This window comes from Chrysemys picta, chromosome 1, assembly GCF_011386835.1.
Source record: "Chrysemys picta bellii isolate R12L10 chromosome 1, ASM1138683v2, whole genome shotgun sequence".
Taxonomy (NCBI): Eukaryota; Metazoa; Chordata; order Testudines; family Emydidae; genus Chrysemys; species Chrysemys picta.
The window spans coordinates 246,743,212-246,761,695 of NC_088791.1; the positions used below are offsets into that span (position 1 = coordinate 246,743,212).

Consider the following 18,484-nt stretch of genomic DNA (forward strand, 5'->3'; position numbering starts at 1 on the left):
TTTAAAAAGAAAATGTGTATTTCTCTCCCCTCCCCCGCCCGGCCATTCTAGAATATTCTAAGCTACAGTCCTTCTTCCTCCCATAGGACTTTACCGCCCCCCCCCCCAACACCCACCTTGCTCTTGTTTCTCTAGATAACTCTGGTTTGGGGGAAATAATCTTCCACTTCCATTCCATGGCAGATTCACTCTGCCTTTAATAATTAAAAAAAAAATCAAAATATTTATAAACTGGGGCTTGTTAATGTTTGATATTTTTGGTTATTAGCAATAAATTTCATAAGCATCCAGCTGTGTGTATCTGTATCTTCCTAGTCACCTCAACAATGGACTCAGGCAATTTTCAACTAGTCTAGTCCTGCAGTGCCAGAAATGGATTGTGATGAAACAATTAGCCAATTTTCTGCTAATGCTAATATACTCATGTAACTAGTATTAATTATTATTATTATTAGCCACAACCAAGAATGGGGTCCTTTTACGCCACAAAAACATAGTAAAGGACAGTCCTGAGCCTGAAGAGCTTACTGTGCAAGTAGAAAAGAGACAAAGGGTGGGAAGGGGAACATTTGGGAGGGAAGTGACTTGCACAGCCAGTCAGTGGCAGAGCTGGATGTGATGCCCAAGTCTCTTGACCCCCTGTCCAGGGCCTGTCCACCAGCCCACCCTGCCTCTCAAGGTAACCCATATTCACCCAAGGTGGATTTTGTCCCTTTCTAGAGGCTGGACCATGTACAAAGGTTTATGAATCTACTACCACCCCTAAGCGAATAACTCTGGTTGCAGAGGCTCATGCTTTAGATCTAGAGATCCCAGGTTCATTCCCCACACACAATCCAGCTGGGGCATCATTAATGGGAGTCTTAGTTAAGAGGGGGGAAATTGCACGTAATGTGAGGCTGCATCTCTCATATTAACACCACCATTAGGTAGAGATCAGAAGACCCCTTTCCCTCCCTCCCTGTTGCACCCAGACTGCTCCCCAGGCAAAAAGCACAGGGAAAGGTGGATCTTGCCTCTTTTCTGATTGCTTTAGCTGCTTCCCCACAAGTAGCACATGGAGAAAGAACACCCTGCACTCCTCTGAGCACAGAGACTGCAATTGCATTGGCCTTTTATGTGAGTCATACAGGCATAAGCAAAAGTGTTGCATCCATCTCCATCTCTTCGCACACACAAAATCCAGCCTTTAAACTGAAATATATATTTTGTAGAGTCCCATATACATTTATTGGGACATAAGTTATGAACAGTAAACAACACACAAGATTCACTCCATCCACCACTGCTATGTAGCTATCTTTGCAGCCCAAGTCAGCCAAATTCAATAAGTACTCATAGGAACTTTCTGTATGACCCTATATATTTAACCAGGTCTTGAAAACTTTACCCAATGCCTCCTAGTCTGGCTGAAAATATCTGTGCTACCACTTCTCATAACCTCACACCTCCACTGCAGTGTACACAATCTTTGATTTTAAGATTCACAACCAACTTTCTATTTGATAATGGCAAGATACCCAGAAAATAGGTGTCTAAAGTAAGACTCCTCAATCAATATTGACATGACTAAAGTAGTGGTAAGGCTTTCAAAGGTGCTTTGCACCCAGCCATTCCCATAGCCCTAACTTATTTACTTCAATGAGAGATTCTGGGTCCTCAGCCACTTCATTTGGTGCCTAAATACCAATTTAGGAGCCCAACTTTAGGCACCCCGGCATACAGATCTTGGCTTAAATATTTACAAATTTAATCTAGTGCTGATAGAATAACAAAAATAAAGATTTAACATATCATTCAATGATCACTGGTGTCCCTCAAATGATATATTCTCCAAATAGTATTTGGCCAGCTGTAGTATTTGTTGAATAAGTTATTTGACAAATACCTGTGAAATTTGTCAAATATAGTCACTGAATTTTATTCAGCCACATTTTCTTACTGTCTCTCATTTGTGTTTGAGAAAAGGAAGGCTAGAGATAAGACAATAGTTAGAATACCGCATTGGGGGAAGCATATGGGTGAACTGAACAGAAATAGGTTTTATGTATGAAATATATTGTTCCACAGCTAAATGCTTCTCCACTCTACTATCACAAGTGGGTGGTTGCTCACCGGTAGTTAAAATAGCCCACAGAGCAAAACATGGTTATACCCCAAAAGAAGAGCAAAACTAAGAACCAAATCAAAGTTTGCTTTTCTAGGGGATACCACATTAAGGCCACACCATCTTTTTCCTATAGCCCCAGCCACGCCTTTTGCTTTTATGACCATCAGCAAGACACTCTTGTAAAAAGCCTAAATGCCACATCTACCTTCGATATGAATATAGCCCTGTCATGGTGTTTACTCACCGCTGGGATGTCTCTACCTGGCTGCTGTGGGGATTAGCTCCTTCCAGATTCAATGCCCCCTTCTGTCACTTGTTTTGCACGCCCTACTGCTTTTCTCTCTGTGACTCAGGCTGCACTCTCTTTGTCACTTGGCCCTCCAGCCAGGTCACTACACGTTTTGCCCCTTCTGGAGTATAAAAGTGTCTCCATAAAAACTGTCTTAAGCAGTCTTCCCATTCACTGTCTGGACTGTGCCACTTCCCCAGTGTGTGGCAGGGAAACCCAGGCCCACTCTCTACTCTGGGTTTCAGCTCAGGGACAATCTAATCAGCAGCCAAGGTCTATAACCTCCCACCTTGCTGCCATTTCTCTTTCCAGCTCTCTCAGGCTTCTGCTCTATTTCCCTTTGGGGTAAACTCTTCCTTCAGAGTCTGGATCCCCTGCATTTCTATTCTCCCCATTTGTTTCCTCCTTTCCCTCTCTACCGCTCAGGGAATAGCTGGAGGATTCTACAGTGTAGCCCTTTTCTGCTGCAAACTTCCTGGCTTTATACTACTCACACCTGTTCCTTCTCATCTGGCCTCCATCATCAATCAGGGGTTACTTAGGCCACCTAATTCCCCTCAAGTGTACCTTATCTGCTTAATTGGCCCCTTCTCAGACTCATTAGCACCTTCTAGGCTAGTGTGGGATGAACACCCCATCACAGGCTCCCATTGCCATAGTATCTGAGCACCTCACAATCGTTAATGTATTTATCCTCACAACACCCCTGTGAGGTAGGAAAGTGCTATGATTCCCATTTTCAGACAGGGAATTGTGGCACAGAGAGACTAAATGATTTGCCCACAGTCAGCCTGTGACAGAGCAGGGAACTAAACCTGGATTCCTAAGCCTCAGGCTACTGCCCTAACCACTGAACCATCCTTAATCATAAATATAGGCATAAGGGAACAAGGGAATATGGGGTTATGAACCTACAAGTACCACTTAGGACCCAACATACCTACTATACACCATTCAATAAGACCTCTCACTCTACCTCTCCCAATTCCACTGGACCTTTAGTCTCATGTACAACTTCTACCACTTGAAGTGATTTAGTCCCTTGATTTTATTAGAAAGGAAAATATTACATGTATGGCCAACAACTACAGGCTCAGTCCTTCTGCTTCTGCCTACAGTTCATCTGCAAGAGATTGTTCCCATTGTTTTCAGCTTAGCCTTGTTACTTATTCACCTGAAGTGGTTTTCTCTATCACGGTGCTACTCAAAATTGAAGAGCTACAAAAACCTCTTTGTCTTCAAATGGAATAAAAAAGAGCCGTAAAATAATCACAGGAAGACATTCTGGCCCTTACAACATGATGATTTGCTATTGTGACATCACCACTTGTTGCCATGCAATATCATTATGAAGGCACCTTGTTGTGATTGTTTTGTGTCTGTTTGTTTCTCCATTTGATATAGTACCTCAAACTCTCTCCCTTGGTGTCATCACATCAGTTCTCCATCTGTGTGAAAAAAATAGTATCTTGATGCAAGAAAAAGATATTGTCATCCATTGTTAAATATTACTCCCTTAGTCATATCAGAAAGATCTGTGCCAGTTCTGATAGGCTGGACTTCCCAAATATTCCTGATTACATTTACTATTTCATTACAGAATATTGTAATCTATGGACAAATTCTTATGATCTTGGTTAGCTCACTAGCACACCTTACACATTTCAAGCAACAATAATTTCCAGTTAAACACATCTTAAATATTGGACCTGGAGTCCAGTAGGTTCTATGAAAGAACTTTGTCACCATGCATATTCTTGTGTGGCCCATACTTTAGCCCCAGCCCAAATGTGGGGCTATATTATGCTTTTTAAATCCACAGTCTGACATTTGAAAAAAAATAGATTCTAAACTCCAAATCATTGTCAGGCAGATTGCGACACATTCCCACTTAGTAGTATCTTACTTCATGAGCAGTCATATTGATTTCCTGGAATAAGATATTAGTTTAAGTAAGGGTCCCTGTGATGGGGTGGACTAGGCCCAAAGGCCTCTTGCTGGAGGCCTCAGGATCCTGCCACACCCAGGCCAGGAAAGGAGCAGTGGAGAGGTCCTCTTAGTGGGCTAGAGTGGCTGCAGGGGAAGCAGCCAATCAGAGAGTCTGCAGGGAGCAGCCAATGAGGTACCAGCAGGCTCATATAAAAGGAGCTGCAGGGCTAAGGTGAGTTCAGTCTACTTGAAGGGACTAGAGGAGGAAGAGGTGCTTCTGGCTGGCTGAAAGAGCTAAGGCAGGTAGTTGCTAACAGGGACCAGGAAAGTGAGGGGATAGCTCCTGGCAGGCTGCTAGGACTCAATTAAGATGAGCTATGGGGAAGTGGCCCAAAGAAATGCAGTTCATTAAAGGGACTTGGCACATAGATACTCCTCACTATATACAATGTTTTCATTTAGAGGAGCACTGCAATAATTTAGGTTGAACATATTACCTGCCATAAAGTATGCAAAAGGGAGAGAGGAAGAAATTCTGTAGGAAGAAATAGTTTGGCTCCTCCACTACTGATCCAACAGACGCAGGCAAGCAATGGCCTACACTCACATCTATTAATATTCTTAATCTGGAATAGTGCAAGAAGCATGCATATAAATAATGGTTTCTCTTTGCATTTGCCTCAACAGCAGAACACAAAGACCCTTTAATCTTGGCAGATTGAGAGAGAAGAGGGTGGGGGCCATAGGAGAGAACTAAGGAGGGAGAAATTGGAGAAGCTTTGGGTGAAAGCCTAATACAATCAGCAATTCTAGCACACTGCTGGCACATGGCATGCTGAACCTTTATGTGCTTTGAAATATCTGGTGGCAAACTGCAATATAACTGCTTGGTGGTATTTAACCCACAGTAGCACCAACACAGCAGCCTGGCACCCCTCAAGTAAAGCCTGGACGAGCTGCTTGCAACATCACAAAATATTGTTTTGTTTTTCCTTACCATCAGATGGGGTGCAGAAGGAGGAAAGGAAGAATCATTCCCCTGTCTGGAGCCAGCTGTAGAGGAAGAATTGTCTTGGAGACAAGAGTCTGAACTAAGTGACCTGTCTGGGGAGGACTCTGTCTATCCAGAGATCTGTATGCAGTGTTGTAGCCATGTTGGTCTCTGGATTTAGAGAGACAAGGTGGGTGAGGTAATATCTTTTACTGGACCAGCTTCTATTGGTGACAGAGATGAGCTTTTAAGTTTACAAAGAGAAGAACTCTGTAAGCTTGAAAGCTTCTCTCTCTCCAACAGAAGCTTATCCAGTAAAAGATACTCTCGTCTCACCCATATTGTCTGTCTAATATGTAGAGATCTTACAGTCTGCAAACATTTTCAGGATTCAGTGGGACTGTCCATACTCGTAGTTACTCACAAGGGTATTTGCATGAGGGGGGGGCCTAACATCCTGTGCCCATAAGTTAGCAACAACTTTTTCCAAAGCCAAAGAAAGAAATTATAGATTTGGTGTAGTGCAATAGTTAGAGAGGTCACAAAGGGGCACATATGGCCTATTAAATGAGCAATGCCTGCTACTTAAGGGGAAATGGCACCTGACTAGTCGCAAGAAAATAATTTTTAATGTTCATAGTAACTGAGACAGAGGAAACCAGGAAGATCAAGGATTCAGATGACAGAAAGCTGTATGTAAAAGTCAACAATTTCCATCACTTCCAATTTTATGATTGGACTGAAAGCTTTAAAAAAAAAAAATGCATAATTATATTTTTAATAAAACTTCTGAAAGTATAGTAGCAGATGTAACACCTGGGGTTTTCCCTATTATCCACTCAGTGTTCAACCTGGGAATTGATTATAAAGCCTTTGAACTTCTTTGTGTATGTTTGTCTGTTTTTTAAACACAGGGTTTTTCAGTTGCTCTGCATCTACTGTATACTTAATGCAATATTTTCTTGAATCCCCGGTAAAGATGCTGTAAATGTCAGATGTGTCAGAACAGACTCTGAAATGAATTAAATGTAATTCAAATTGTGCTTAAGACAAATTAATGTTAAAATGGAGCAATAAATACATATCAAATGTGGAATTATAAAAATATTGAACAATATGATAGAAGTATGTAATCATAATGTTTGTGAATTTCTATATCTCACTAATTGTTGTGTGGATGCATCAGGCAAGCATCTACGTTACCAAGTACAGTATATGCATATCTACCCTGCAGAAGCACCTGGCAGGTAAGTAGCAAAAATGAAAATGCAGATTAACAAGTCATCAAGCAAATATGTGACAAAGGGCACACAATCTCTTGCAGCTATGCTCCGTGAGGTGGGAAAAGGAAAGACGGTCAATGCAGTTCTACGCAATGGTACATAATATACAATGTCTCTCCAGTGTAGTGAAACTCCTTAAAATAAACCTAAACCCATCAAAGCACTTTAATGAACACAAACAGCAATGAGGTAAAGATAATGAGTTATAACTATGGAGCAGTGTTAAAGCAAGGTTTTATCTATTTTATGCACTTATATGACCCCTGTAGTATCTGAACACCTCACAAACTTTAATATATTTATCCTTATAACACCTCTCTGAGGTAGATACTTGCTACTATTCCCATTTTACAGATGGGGAATTGAGGTAAAGCAAGGCTACATAACTCATCCAAGGTCACACAGGAAGTTTGAGGAAGAGCAGGCAGTTAAGCCTAAGTCTCTCATCCTACACTAGTGCTCAAGCCCAGTGCCATCCTTCCTCTCTAGGATTTTACAGACAAAACACCTGATTCTGATCTCACTTATCCCACTATGAATTAGGAATAACTCTATGGAAATCAACAAAGTAACACCGAGTTCAGAATCAAGTGCACAAATTGTAAATGAAATCAATATTTTAAGACAACAAATTTACATATAGCCTAAAAATGAAGATGAACAAGAACAACCCCAAAATTCAGCTGATGGAAAATGCAAGCTAATTTTCAACAAACTATAATATAACTTTCCTGATCACAATAACTTAAGTACCCTATTGATGGAGCCAATATAGTTTAGGCTTAACCCTAGTTCAAAAATCTTCAACTGTCCCCAAACCTACTAGTATTATGATAGCTATCTGACAGGACATGCTTCTTGCTTATCACCAACAGGTTAAGCAAAGTAGTTCAAACTACTAGTAAAAAAACTATCCATTAAAACATACACAAGTTTGTTTTAGTCATTGTCCTTACTGTATCAACCCATGTTCCTGGATAACTACTGTCTTTATAACATTCCAGCAACTAGTTTCCCAAAATGGCTATATGGTATGTGTTATCTCAAGTAAACCCCACTCACATACACCAATAACAAATGGAATAATTATTTTCAGAGGGTTTTTTCTCTCTAAATTTTGTGTATGAAATTTTAGAAGTATAGTGAATAGGGCTGAGAACATTTGGATAGAGGGGCAGCAGACGGTGTTTCTTCATAGATTCCCAATAGCTGGTTGCTGTGAGAAATAAGAAGGCTGCATGAGCTAGGGGAAACTAAAGTGTTTTTCTTTAGTTTTCTGAAGGTTTTGTTGATGGTACAATATTAATAGAGTGAGGGTATGGAGGTTCCTATAAACATTTCTCTCTGGGTTGAGTGCCATATGTCTACTTAGCAACAGGATACAGCAAGTAGTACACAATTTCATAATTACATCATGCATGTTTTCTTGAGGAGATTCCAAAATGTCATTCTGTCTGCCCACTGGTGACTGAATATTGTAATAAGTATAGCTCAGATGGACTAAACTTTAGGATTTGGTCAATACAGTTTTGTTCTCTTACAAAGCATTATAGTCCTGCAAATTTCCACTGCTTGTCATCTTACTATGGTCAGATTCAGAACATTGCCACGTCCAATAAGTTAAGGAGGCTTACTTTTCCAGAGTTTCTAATGGAGTCGTATGAGACAGTCATTTTACCACTGGCTGTTTTCCTGGAGTCTATGCATTTTTTCCTCCATAAAGAACTCACATATTTTCTTTTTGGGGGTCATTGAATTATCCTGAATGAGAGGTAGGCTGTATTTGTCCTCCTGGATGGATCTGTCTCTACCCTGCTGACCATCAATGCACATCAAAAGTAGAGCTGGTTGGGATTCAGAGCAAGGGCTTGAACCTGAGTGCCTCAGCTACAAGGTGAGTGCCCTAACCATCAGGCCACTGGCTATTTTCCAATGGAAGGAGCTCTGCCTCTCTCTGATGTCTTTCTCATCCTGCTTCACCATTCCACCCAAGGTCTTAGTTTCCTAGATGACAGTTTGAATAGGAACAGGGACATCTCAGAAATCTTGAAAAGTTTTGCGGTATGGGAAATCTGCTTCCCATCCAGCTCTAATCAAGAGCTCCTCCAGTAGCAGTTTGTTTTTCTTTTTTTAACTTTGTCTGTGTTTGCCATTGGATCTTCACCTTCACTTACATTCTGAATCTCTACATATTGTTAGCATCTTTTCCCAGGCCCATTACAGGAAAAAACTCACCTTCCAGAGCTCCTTTTCAAGCATTCCCTTTTCAATTTGCAACTGCCTGAAGTATTCATTCTGTTTTGTCACACATCTTCTAGCTACTTCTCTTTGACTTTCAACATCTTCACAGCACCTTTTTCTGTGTGTGCTTCCTTTGCACATGTATATTCCAAAAAACACTTTTTCCTTCCTTGGGTTTGAATTTGGTCATCTGGGACTGATACTGTGCCAGAACTGGCTTTTCTTGCCCTATTTATGACATTCATTTCTGAAGGCTGAACAAGTTAAGTATCTTTCAGGGTAGCAATATGACACCACATATTCTACAACTGTTTTGAGACCCAATCTTCTTTCATGAGATTTGGTCCACTGAAACCGTAGACTCGTGTGCAGTTAGCAAACATATACAGCTGTACTTGGTTTTCCATGCTCAGGGCCTACAACTTTGCTGCTTCCATAGTTCATTGTACATTCAAAGTTCAGTGACATGTAAGCTGTGGCTCCGTAAGAGCTTGGTCAATGACCAATGTTGCAGTTTGCATGTTGATTTCACCATCCAAGATAGCAAACTGTCATGTGAATGCTGGCTGATGTTACCTGGTATAAACCTGGTCTATGTCTCACCTGGTTCTTGTGTCAAATGTCTGAAACCAAATGTTTTGTAAACTACATCAGTGGTCACAGTGAAAACACTAAGGGCTCCGTGAAAGGGGATCTTTATTTCTACTAGATGTATTGTTGAGAGGTTAACCACAGATGTCATTTGCCGCCTCCACCCACATCTTGTGTTACTTTGAATTTCCAGTTTCAAGTGCAGCCAAGAAATTTCTGAATCTGCTTGTCCATTTGTGGAATTGCTGAGCAACTGCTCCATCCCCATGGCTATTAAATGCAGCAAATAAAGGAAATGTCAATGCCGTGCTGCTTCTTTGTATTTTTAAGCTCTTTGTCATTAATTTTTCTTAGTTGTTCCTTTACCCTCAGTTCTTTCAGACGTATCTAACATATTGCTTTTTTCACTTTAGTTCTAGGTACCTCTTTTACTGTAGATTGTATGAGCTGGTCTCCTTAGCTATTGCTCATAGCTTGAGTCTGTATACTTGCCCACAACAAAATGGCTATAAAATTTTGTTTCTGGGCTTCTTGCTGTAGAGAAACATGTTGTTTTTAGAAGTAAAATCTTATAACTGTAAGCACAGCACGTTTTTTAACTTGATGTATATATAAGGCAGTTAGCACATGTACAGAAAACCCCACAAGCTGATATTCATTAAGAAATTATTTAAAAGTGGTATTTTCCCTTTTGATCAAATAGCAGAAATGCATACAAGAGACCATTTTATAGCAATGGATGATGATTAAATGCTATCCAGGTTTCAAAGCTAAGTGCTCTACTTAGCTATAACTATGCCTATTTCTCTATATACTCAAATTCATTCAGGTCAGTTGAATTTAATGGCACTCTCAGAGCTTCAAAACTAGAATTAGGAGCCTGATTCACCACTGTGTGGCGCCAGTTTTATGCCAGTGTCACTCCATTGATTTCAGTGGTGTTACACTGGCATAATAGTGGGGTCACGCAGTGGTGAATCATACCCTGGGTTTCAGACCCTACAATATAACACAGGCAGAAAGGGAAACAAACAATGTAAGAAAAAATTGCCTCACCGACCGAAATGGTAGAGATGGGGAAAGCAAACACCTGAAAAATGGAGCAATGTGAAGTTGCATCACTGATCTAAAACTAAGAGGAATATAAGAGGCTGAAATTCCTGGACTTCTGCTCAGAATGCAACAGAGGGAATTTAGCAACTTTGGGTTGATTTTTAAGAGGTACTTCAGTGGGACTTAGGAGTCTAAGTCACTTACTTTCCATGGAACGTGAGCTCCTAAGTGTTTTAGGAGTCTTTGAAAATTTTTAATTGTTATCTAGGGTACTTCTTTCCAGATACATCTCAGGAATATTCTGCTACATAACAAACATCCCAATAATGATATATACATTATAATTATCATGTTATATATTTTGAAACAAATAATTAAAATGAGGTATTAAAAACGAACTACAGTATATTTTTATTTTAATTTCATAGTACAAGATTTGTACAGTTATAGCAAAGCTGTCACATTGCTATAGTTAAGTTTAAATCTTGACTGGTCTAAGAGCTCTAAAATCCATTTGGTACATCGATGGTCTTGAAATATGGTGTGCCTCATCGAGCTCTGGAGTACAGTCAGTGCTCCAAATTTGGGGGCATTTAACTAAGGCCTGGCCTACATTAAAAAGTTAGGTCGAAGGAAGCTGCCTTAAGTCGACCTGTTTAATGTATGTGTCTACACTACCGAGTGCTTTATGCCGACCTAAGTTGCCTCTAATGTCGACTTCTGTAATCCACCTCTGCAAGAGGTTTAGCACTTAATTGATTTTCATGGGTCGACTGTGAGGTGGTGCAGATGCAGCGTTGTGTAATTCGACTTAATTGGCCTCCAGGTGATGTCCCACAATGCTCATCTGTGACCGCTCTGGAGATCATTCTCAACTCTGCTGCACTGCAGCCAGGTACACAGGAAATAGCCCATTTCTTGCTAAAGCCAGGGAATTTTTGATTTCCCATTTCCTGTTTGATCAGCATTGGATGCATGCCAGCTTGAACACAGCTGATCATTGAGACTACATGCCCCAAATGCTCTCCAGCCTGGTCTGCATAGGAGGTGGTGGATCTCATCACTGTGTGGGAAGAAGAGTCTGTGCAGGCAGAGCTCCAACCCAGCAGAAGAAATGCTGATATCTATGCAAAGATCGCTCGTGGAATGGGAGAGAAGCGCTACATGAGGGACACACAGCATTACCGTGTGAAAATAAAAGAACTTCACCAAGCGTACCAGAAGGCAAGGGAGGTGAACAGTCATTCTGATGCTGAACCCCACATATGCCAGGTCTACAATGAGCTGCACGTGATTCTCGGGGGTGACCCTACCAGCATCCCCACAAGCAATGTCGACACCTCATAGGGTATGAGTCTAGGGACAACAAGGAGGACGATATGGTAGATGAGGAGGAGGAGGAGAATTGGAGACAGGCGAGTGGTGGATCCATTCTCCCTGAGAGCCAGGAAATATTTTTAACCCTGGAGCCCTGTGGGTCACAGGACATCACAGTGGTCGACCGCAATGCCTGGGAAGGTACCTCTGGTGAATATATAGTTACAATTAAAGTCAAGTTAAACTTTAGCAGGCACACACATTCAGTGGTATTGCATGTTTACTGTGAAGAAAAAGCGAGGTGCTATGGTTCTCTGCTTACAAGAGGCTGCTCCAGCTACGCAGAGGGTGGCCCCCCTAAAAAGACTATTTATGTGGATTGGGATACCTGGGAATCCTCCATGGATATCTCTAGGAAATGTTCATGGAGGTACTCTGCAATCCTTTGCAGAAGGTTTCTGGGCAGGGCAATCTTATTTCTTCCACCATAGTAGGACACTTTCCATGCAACTCCTGAATTAATTCTGCTGGCATCATTGCGGTACACAGCATAGCAGCATAAGGACTGGGTCTATACCCAGACGCTTGCAGCATCTCCTCCCTTTCCACCTCTGTTACCCTCAGGAGACTGATATCACATAGGGTCGCCTAGGGGCAACACACACACACACACACACACATTTCAGATCACCAAACCACACGGCTGCTAATGTACCTTTATTGTGCTTGGCATGGGTCAGCAAGTAGTTTGAAGTGGCTGATAGCTACCTCTGCTCCCGACCTGAGCCTACCATAAACTTCATTAAAAGTGCAGTCATCCATGACCCAGGGGGAGCCTACTCACCATGGCTGGAGCAGCAAAATGGCACAGTGAACAGTTACAGATTCTGATTACATTATGGCTTGCACCTAGTGTAATAAGGGTTTTTTTATGAAAATGGCCTTGCTATGGAAACATTCTATTCATGTACAATGGCTCCTTTATTTTTCCCCATGACTGACAGCTGGAAATGTGTCCTTCGGCGTGTCTGTGACAATGCAGTTCTGGTGAAACCCAACTGAGAGTGCCAACTCAGGACAAATTGCTCAAACAGGGCAGTTACAGCCCAAGGCTGGGGTTTTTTCCACCCCTAAGGCAAACCAAACCAGCCAGACTAAGAGGACTTCAGTCTCACCCCACTGGCTAACCGTAAGTCTCACAAGCAATCTCCGTAGACACTCCAGTTTCCCAGTATTACCACCAGTGCCACTCGTTATGGGGACAAATGGTTATGAAAACCAATACCCAAGTAAAAGAAAAAGGTTCTCCTGATCCCAAAGGACCAAACCCCAGACCCAGGTCAATATACAAATCAGATCTTACCCACAAATCACGCTGTTGCCAATCCTTTAGAATCTAAAATCTAAAGGTTTATTCATAAAAGGAAAAAGATAGAGATGAGAGTTAGAATTGGTTAAATGGAATCAATTACATACAGTAATGGCAAAGTTCTTGGTTCAGGCTTGCAGCAGCGATAAAATAAACTGCAGGTTCAAATCAAGTCTCTGGAATACATCCCCCGCTGGGATGGGTCCTCAGTCCTTTGTTCAAAGCTTCAGCTTGTAACAAAGTTCCTCCAGAGGTATGAAGCAGGATTGAAGACAAGATGGAGATGAGGCATCAGCCTTATATAGTCTTTTCCAGGTGTAAGGACACCTCTTTGTTCTTACTGTGGAAAATTACAGCAAAATGGAGTCTGGAGTCACATGGGCAAGTTCCTGCATACTTTGCTGAGTCTCAAGGCATATTTGCCTTCTCTCAGTGGGTCCATTGTATAGCTAATGGTCCTTAATGGGCCATCAAGCAGGCTAGGCAGAGCTAACACCAGTTTGTCTGGGATGTCACCCAGCAGCAAAGCATAAGTTTGAAATACAGACAGTATAGAGCCAATATTCATAACTTCAACTACAAAATTGATACACACATATAGACAGCATAATCATAACCAGTAAACCATAACCTTGTCTTAGACACCCCATTTGACCCCCTTTATACAAGAATTGGGGGCCACTACAGGACCCTGATTGCAACAATGATCTATATGGTCCCAGATGATATCAATAACGTCACAGTGTCATCAAAACCTGAAAGCAGACTTTCGCTGATTATAAGGAGGAGAAAGAGAACACGGGAGGACACATTCACCGAGATAATGAACGCCTCCATGACAGCTGACATAGAGCTGAGAGCGTGGAGGATTTCCATGTCTGAGAAGTTAGACATGGACATGGAGAGCAGGAAAGCTTCCAATGAGCAAGAGCGTGCAGTGCAGGATGAGATGAATGGGATTATGAGGGACCAAGCAGACATCTTGAGGCATCGGGTTGAACTGCAGGAACAGAAGCAGGAGGGTAGAGTCCCTCTGCAGACCCTGGTGGACAGCCAGCCAGCATCGCCTGGCGCAGAATCATCCTGTCCCAAGTGTTCCCTGTGGCATGGGCGGAAAAGTCCATTATCCCTTTCACTTAACTCAGGGGAAGGGTACAAGGAACAGAAGGCACCCATACACAGACCTTTGATGGTCTGGAATGCGGTGTTATGTTACACAGCTGAAAATGTTTCTCCCGTTCCAACTTTACAACCCCTTTTCCCCAAGGTTACCTTTTTTCCTGTTCTCCCTCTTTACTTGTTTGTTAAATAAAGTAAATGGATTCAAGAAATAAATCTTCTTTATTGAGTAGAAGCAGTAGGCGGGGGTGGAGGGTTGGCTTTATGGGGACAGTGACACAAGGCAGGCGAAGGTTTGGGAAAGCACAATGCAGACAAGCAGCTCACGTTACTGTAACTTATTATTGAAACAGCTTTTCAAAGCCTCGTGAATACACAGTACCCCTTGCTGTGCTCTTCTAATTGCCCTGGTGTCTGGCTGCTCAAAAATGGCTGCCCACCCCTGCAGAAAACTTCCCGCCTTTTTTCCCACAGATATTATGGAGCACACAGCAGGTAGCTGTAACAATGGGGATGTTCTCTTCACTAAGGTCCAACCTTGTTAGCAAACTTCTCCAGCACCCTTTCAAATGACCAAAGGTACATTCAACCACCATTCTGCACTTGCTAAGCCTATAGTTGAACCATTCCATACTGCTGTCCAGACAGCCAGTGTATGGTTTCATGAGCCATGAGAGCAAGGGGTAGGCTGGGTCCCCCAGGATAACTATAGGCATCTCAACGTTGTCAATGTTCATTTTGTGGTCTCTAAAGAAAGTCCCAGATTGCAGCTTTTTGAACAGACACGAGTTCCTAAAGATGCATGCATCATAAACCTTTCCCGACCATCCTACACTGATATCAGTGAAATGCCACCTGTGATCCATCAGCACTTGCAACACCATTGAAAAATATCCCTTTCAGTTTATGTACTCTTTGGCAAGGTGATCTGGTGCCAAGAGGGGGATATGCGTGCCATCTGTTGCCCCACCACAATTAGGAAACCCCATCGCAGCAAAACCATCCACTATGTCCTGCTCGTTTCCCAGACTCACTACCCTTCATAGCAGAAGTTGATTAATGGCCCTACACACTTGGAGCACAGCAGCTCCCACTGTTGATTTACCTACTCCGAATTGATTCCCCACTGACAGGTAACTCTCTGGGGTTGCACGCTTCCAAACAGCAATCGCCACTTGCTTCTCCACTGTCAGAGCAGCTCTCATTTTTGTATTGCTGAACTGCAGGAAAGGGAAAAGCTCTGCACAAAGTTCCTGTAAGATGGCCTTCCACATTCAAAAGTTCTGCAGCCACTGCTCGTCATCCCATAGCTGCAAAACGATGTGGTCCCACAAGTCAGTGCTGGTTTCACGGGACCAGAAAAGGTGCTCAACTGAGTGCAACTGCTCTGTGACTGCCAGCAGCAACTGTGAATTGTTTTTTTCAATGGCTTTCAGCAGGGCTGCTTGCAGGACATTGGTATGTTCCGCACAGCGGACCCTACTTCAGCTCTGGAAATACTGCAGGGGAAGGCGCGAGGTGTTTGAGATGCTCACAGCAAGAGTGCACAACTGAGCAGGCTCCATGCTTCAGGGGTTATGGCGTACATGCAGCGGTTTTAAGGTGTGAAAACCACTGGGTTGTTTTCCATTGAGCACAATGCATCATAGGATGCCGACGCAATGTTCCCATTCACCCCTGCAACAATGTTTTGGTCCCATGAGGCATTGCACAAACTTCCCAAAACACACTGCGGCAAGTTGCACTTTGGGATAGTTATCCATGATGCACTGCTTTGTGCATCGATTCAGGCACTGCTAGTGAGGAGACGCTCCATCGAGATAATAAGCACGGTGTAGCCACGCACAATCGACTTAATTAATTCGGAGGCTCAAGGTCGAATTAGATAAAGTCAACTTAATTTTGTAGTGTAGACAAGCCCTAAGAGATTTCCAAAATACAGACGCCAGCAAAAACAGCTTTTCTTAAAGTTGACATTTTTGGCAACTTTTTTTGCACACAGGTAAACATTACACCAGGATCTCAAATGCTTGAGGGTTACCCCTACAATGTGCAAGCCAACCACCAGCCCTCAGGGGGAATCAAATTAAAACATTATTTGAAAAGAGTTTGCTTCTTCAGTTAGAAACGCACCAAACCTAGGCTCACAGGCCTAAATGATTATACTGTGCACATGCAGAGAGACGCTAACTGTCTGGAAAACTACCTCTCGCTCAGTGGACCTGCATGGTTCTGAGGATATATGAGTCACCAATTTTGAGCTTCACGCCAGGTACACTGAGTTCCCATCCAAAGCAGGATAGAAACCAGAATTTAAAAACCACAACAACTAATCATGTTGCTCCAATCTGCCTCTGTGAAAGGGGGATTTTTATTGGGGGGAAATATAATCTGAGTACAGCAGAATATTGAGAAAGCACTGGAACTATTATTTTTTTTAAAGAAAATAAATATCACGCAAATACTCACTGGGAAGGAGAGGAGGGTGATTGGGTTGGATGAGTAGGTGAGACTAGGGGAGAGGGACTGGGGGTGATTATGCGGGGGGGAAATGTGAATGTCTGGGGGGAGTGGGAAGGGAGGGGTGGGGTGGGACAGGGAAAATGGGGGTGAGTGGCATGTGGACTTGGGGAGAACAGTGGCAGCAGCACCTGTCAGCCCTGTATTCTCCCTTCTGTGTGTATGACAAGATCTGGGGTGTCTGAGGCTGTCTCCCTACCTCTGGGTGTGTGCCAGGATCTAAAAACTCCTGCCCATCTATGGGGTCTGACCCCCTTTTATGTGTCCCCTCATGTGATCCAGGTTCTGGGGCTCTTACCTTCCTGGACAGAGGGGGGTCTGAGTCCTTCTCCCTGCCTCCCCATGGGAGCTGGGATATGTGGCAGCCTTGCCATTCTGGAAGTGTCAGAGCCCTGCTCCTTGGCCCCATATCTATGCCAGGATCTGGGAGGCCCCTGCCCTTTGATGAGGGTCTGTCCCCTCATGTGAGCCAGGTTCTTCTAAAGGAGGCTTGCCTTTCTGGGGGTATCTGAGCCCCACTCCCTTCCCTCCTGTGTGTGTGTGTGTGTGTGTGTGTGTGTGTGTGTGTGTCAGTATCTGGGGGGTCTAACCACCCTTCCTGCCCCTCCTCATGTAAGCCCGGTGGGGAGGGCTTGCCTTTCTGAGGGTGTCTGAGCCCCTCTCTCTACCCTTCTCATATAAGCCAGGAACTGGGACAATAAATAAAAGGACAATTCTTTTAAGTGCTCTAAAATCTGCGTGCTTACACGAACGGTCTTGCAATTTGTTACGCCTCATGGGAGTGTAGGGGAAGGTAAGTGATCCAAAGAAGGGGTCATTTGAGCAAGTGGTTCCCCCAGATACAGCCCCCCAGAGGGAAAAAAGCATTTAATTAAGTTCACAGAGACTAGCAATTCTGAAGTTTGAAACCCACCCTAAGCAGAAATCTGAAAGTGAACTCTAAACATTTGGGGAAAATCTGCTTCTGTGAAGGTTGAGTTTTTGGTTTTTTTATGAAATGTAATCTGAGTACAGCAGAATATTCAGAAGGTGCTGAAACTATTTTTGAAAAGAAAATAAATTACACATGTGAATGCTCACTAGGGGGTGATTAGGGGTGGAAGAGTAAATGGGAACAGGGGAGAGAGGTTGTGATCTGCAGCAAGGGGTAGGGGTGTCAAGCTGTCTGGAGTGGCTCATGAGCATGAGAACCAACTTCCAGGCAGACTGGAAAGAAGTAAGGCACAATCCCAAAATGGTTGTGAGTTCTATACTTAAATTTCACCTATCAGCTATAAACTCCTCAAGTGCTATAACAACCTAACTACAGAGTCATGGACAGTCCCCTTGGGTACTCTGGTCTGTCTTGCCACCCAGGTAAGCTTGCTTTTGTGATAGATGGTCCCTTACACCAAAAATCACAACAATGTTTGGGTTACTCCACATCCCAAAGTATTGTTCACTTACCCCAGGTCAATTGCACCTCAGATCCTGTAAAAAAGTCAATCCTATAATAAATCAACTAGAGATTTATAAGAAAAAGAAATGAGTAATAGAAGCTGATGTCATATGCAAGCTCTGTAAGTCCTCTAGGCCTAACCCAAGCCAAACAGCTGGGGATCCCTTGCTTATGCTTAGAAAGTTTGCCCTTCAGTGTTCAAGCAGCACAGAGATACTGTCTCTTCTAAGGAAG

The 18,484-nt window shown here is 42.9% G+C and overlaps 1 long non-coding RNA gene across 1 annotated transcript in view; it reads left to right on the top strand.

Annotated features, from left to right (window-relative positions):
- Positions 1-6,464, top strand: part of LOC122174789 (uncharacterized) — a 64,855-nt gene extending 58,391 nt beyond the window's left edge. Inside the window, exon 3 of the long non-coding RNA XR_006177096.2 lies at positions 5,332-6,464. This is a non-coding gene — a long non-coding RNA (uncharacterized LOC122174789). The remainder of the gene's footprint in view (positions 1-5,331) is intronic.
- Positions 6,465-18,484: the final 12,020 nt, after the last annotated feature.